The sequence below is a fragment of the Paramormyrops kingsleyae genome, chromosome 19 (assembly GCF_048594095.1).
Source record: "Paramormyrops kingsleyae isolate MSU_618 chromosome 19, PKINGS_0.4, whole genome shotgun sequence".
Taxonomy (NCBI): Eukaryota; Metazoa; Chordata; class Actinopteri; order Osteoglossiformes; family Mormyridae; genus Paramormyrops; species Paramormyrops kingsleyae.
Window position 1 is genome coordinate 1,860,159 of NC_132815.1, and position 4,710 is coordinate 1,864,868.

A 4,710-nucleotide genomic window follows, 5' to 3' on the forward strand; every position below is an offset into this window, starting at 1 on the left:
ACTTCCCGCCAATCCCGCCGGCTCGCGCTCCCCGGCTCACCTTACGCTACTCGCTCACGCCCTTAATTCACGTCGGCATGTTCAAAGCCATGAGCGAATCGAAGTACACGAACGCCGGCGCGGTATGTGCACGTTAGTGATGAATTACTTATGAACAGTTCACCACGCATCTCCTGATACAAATAGTAGCTTGACTGAAATTTTTTCAGGGCCAAGAAAAATGCAAACACTGTAGCAAGAAAAACCTTAATTAGTCATATGTGGTTGCCATGCTTTAAGCTGTGTTTCTGGCATTTGTATTCTGAGCAGATAAATGTTAACATAAACTCCCCTGATGAGGTATATAATAGAAACGTAACTTATCTCGATTTACCTTACCGTGTCACTTTTCAGGAAGGAGGCCCAGCAGATAGACAGGCTGTAATGTAATGAACAAAGGAAAATTCACATGAAGTGTATTTATCCATGGACTGGTTCCAAGGACAAGCTGGATACAGAATACAGAATAATCACTAGCACTACAGCAGTTCACCACAATGTCATGGCTGTTAATAATGTAACCACTGCTAGTTAGTAAACAGCTTTATGTCTCTTTTCCTTTTTCAGTTTTTCCTTTATGTGAATAAGTCATCTGTTTCTTTGTCCTTGTCCAGTTTGTTTGTGGTATATTCTTTCATTTCTTCAACTCATAGCATCTTTAGCCATAGCAGCTTGAAGGTGTGAGTATTGCTGTCTCAGATAATGTGTGACATCATTCTATTAATATGTACCCTCTATGTAGAAGCAAAATTTATTCTCCGATTTGGTATTTACAGCAATGGTGCTTTAGCAGTATATTAACCTGCTAGCATCCTGGGTTGGCTATCTCTTCAGAGGAATGACAGGTCACTAAGATGGTGGGTGATTAGTGGATACTCTTCTCAGTAATTGACCCTTCAGCACATCTTTGCAGCCAGATGACTGAAGCGGTTTAAGTACTGATTAAATCCAAAGAAAATGTTACCCCTTGGATGGGATACTTTTCTGTACTTAAACATGGGCAGTTTGAAGCCATTTACTGCTCCTTTGTCCTCTTTTTAATAGGGGAGACAGCTTGTGGCTTAGCATGTTTGGGCTCTGTGCTCCTGATCGGAAGGTTGCCGGCTCGAGTCCCCCAATTGTTCCACCAGTGCTGCACACTGCCTGACATAGTACTGTGACCGCCCCCCGCCCCCAAGCTTGCACTCACCTGTATACAGTATGTGTTTGTTTGTCTCTCAGACAGCAAGATGGGGTAGACAATAATACAATCTCCCCCATGAGTATTTAAATAAAGCTATTCTATACAAAAGCCAAAGTTGCTCTGAAGTTATGACAGCCAATGACATTGTTGGTAAATAATCTGCATTAATAATCTCCCCAGAGGTACTTGGTTGATTCTTGGCAGGGATAGGTACGGCTAGGAACGTGGTAGCCTTGTCCCGGATGCTGTCAGATTCTGTTGCTGCTTAGTGAGACAAAGCACACCCCAGCCATACCCCCTGTCTCATTCTGAGCTGGTGACGTGTGCGTGCTAACTGGACTGTCGCCCATTCCTTCTTTAAGGATGCCACCAAAGTATGTCCCTCAAAATGCTGTGCCATGCTGTTAGGTCTTTGGAAATGCTTTTCATGTCTGTAACTAAGCCAACTTTCCTTTGTCTATGGTTTTCACATTTTGTGAAATAAATTATAGTTCCAGTTATTGGCCCTGGATATAGCTGCTAAATCACTGGTTTCCTGTAATGCTGTTTATTTGTGTTTGAGTCTTAGGTGGGGGCCTGGTCTAGCCCCCTTAATCAAAGTGTTAAGCCTGAGTTTAATTGAATATATTGGTGAGGTGACATTTTAAGTTGCAAACTAAGCAAAAGAAAAAAACAGTAGTAGATGTATATAAGACAACGAATTTCATAGTAAGATTCTCTGAAAAGGACCTGATATTTCAAATTGGTCTGAACCGTGATGTGCTTTTGACAACATTTGACTTCGAAGCCTCGTTAATGTGGTGCCACATTTGCGGTTTTCCCCGAAGTTACAGTTGCGTTCGTTTGTTAGACTTAATGCTGCAAATTAAAATAACTCCACATGCTGCTCTCTTCTAACCCAATTCACAGGATGATCATGTTCAATCTTCACAGAGTTGTCTTGTTTCTTAACTATTGCACATTTTGCTCACAGCCAGCATAAGGTTTAAAAAATGAATTCATGCATCATAAACAGAGGTGCTCCCTATCTTATTCATGATGTCATGACCACTCCTGGTTCCTAATCGGTCCATCCTCCTGAGCTAAGTCTTCATCCAGACCAGCTGAGGTGACTTCTCTACGCTTACATCCCCCAAACAAACAGTACATCTCTAGGGATGTTGTATGAATTGATGCACCCTTGATATTCTTTAAGGTCACACTGTTTCAGTTTCCCTGGACATGGATTCTTCTCATCACACTGTCCTTGGATGGGTGAAAATATCCCAGTCAGAGATGTTTCGTATCCCGCTCCACTGAGGGAAAGCTGAAAATAGTAAATAAATGTCCTACTTTTGTTCTGAGAACATCCAGGGTCAAGCAGGCAGCTTCTTTCAAATGCCCTATTAGATGATTTGCTTCTAGCTGCTGAGCTCTTTGAGTTCTGTTAGGCACAAGGGACGGTGTAGTTAAGCAACAGTTAATATTTGAAATTGTTTTACGGTTTATACCTAATAGTCTATATCACTGGTTCTCAGCCTGTAGTACATGGAGCCCCAGTGGAGCCCCAGTGGAGCTCAGAGTGGCCCCAGGTGGTACGTAGCTGCTTTGGTCTGATCAGAAATGGTACTTGGTCCAAAAAGTTTGAGGACTGATGGATTATAGCAAACTGGCATCCATTGCAGGGTGTCCCTTGCCGTGCGTCTTCCTGGAATAATCTCCTGGCTCTGCATCATCCTGTTCAGGATAATCGAGGAACGTTCTTGTCGCTCCAGAGCAATGGCGGAGATGTACAAGCCCAGTGCTTTTGTTTATTCCAAACAAGCTGAGATTCTTTCGGAACACAGTCTCTCTCGTAAGCTAAGTTTGGAGAAATACAACGATGGGACTGTCCTGTGCCTCTGGATGGGCCCTGGTCATGTTAGGGGTCACAGAGCGGGAGCCAGTCTAACTGCTCCCAGTGCAGTTCCTTATTTTTTTGTGCAGCGTACTTTCCAGTTCATGAGATACGCCCTCCTTCACTGTTCCCTGCAGGAGACAATGGCTTGGACCAAATGTGAAACAGTACTTTGTTGCAAAGAATGCCTCACACTGGGGGGCTTTAAAATCTTTCGGATGCTCTCATGGGGACCATGTCGGCACGGCTTGCCCAAGACGTGGGGCGTTCCAGATTTCCATGCCGTGCGTTTGAAAGAGAGCCGCTAGCCCGGAAGGCCCTTGGCTTTGTAGCGCTGTGCAGAGAGCCGGCCTGCCCCAGCCTGGTCAGTGATAACGGCGATCGATGCGATAGCGGGCCTGCTAATGGCAGCCGCTGAGTGGAGCGGCGGGCGAGGCGTCCCCTGCGGGGATGATGTAACCCGCCGCAACGGGCCCACTCCCAGCGCCAAACAGCCTCGTCCCAATCTCCTCAGGCCAGCTTCCTGCCCGGCCCTTAGCTCGACGCCCTGCACGGCAGGCAGGATATCGTGCTCCTGCTGCTGCAGATCTACATCTGCATAAACAAGAACAGACAAAACAATGTGACATTGAAAATCACGGTGCACCAGTGCCTATGGCATGCCAGTTAGTATTGAGCAATTGGTACAGACCTCAGCACCCTTGAGGGATGATTGTTCACAGTCCCCTAGAGGGGTGTCTTACGCAGGGCTGAGGTCAGGAAAAAGAAAACCCACAGACCTCTGGAGAATGTGCAAAAGACTGTAAGGACACAGAGGCCTGCAGTGAAATGCTCGAGGTATGCAGTGTCAAGGCCCTCGGACACAGAGGCCTGCAGTGAAATGCTCGAGGTATGCAGTCTCAAGGTCCTCGTCTTCCCACTGGCCCTTGTATCCTTAGACCTTGGGTGGTGAGGGAGAAGGTGGATGCCACCCTGCAGTTCCTGTAAAATCACACTGTATCTTCAGCTTCTCTTAAGAATCATTCCATTTGGAATTCTGCTGTATTCTGTTTGCAAAAATATGGCTTTAAGTGCCAACATATGCAGCATATATCTGTATTTGCTGTGTCGGAAGAACTGCCACACAATACGTCAGCAACGATGGCTAGTTGACCAAGCCGATCACTAATGATGCGCCTCGCTTCTCATCTGAATCTCATCCAGTAACCTTATTCATTCCTGGGGTGCACACAGTCTTTATGGGACGATTCAGAACTCTTGTGTCTCATCTTGGTCATTGATGGACGTCTTCTGTCACTCCAGATTAAATGTGGGCCCTGTGACAGGAGGCTGCTCTCTGGTGGCAGACAGAGTCATGGAAGCCCCACCTGGGTCGTCGCACATCGGCACGAGACGGAGGAAGCGGCAATGACGGCATGAACAAGGAGGAAGTGAGGAAGGAAGATCTGAAAAAGAACAACATCGCTGTCTAGTGAGGAACCCAATCATTCGGTCCAATGGGAAGTTTACAGTGTACCAGACCTTCAAAAGGGTCTAATAGCCACAACAATGGATGCTTTTTGTTTTCTGAGGACCGACTGGGAAAATTCGGAAAAGCGTAGAATTTGCACCC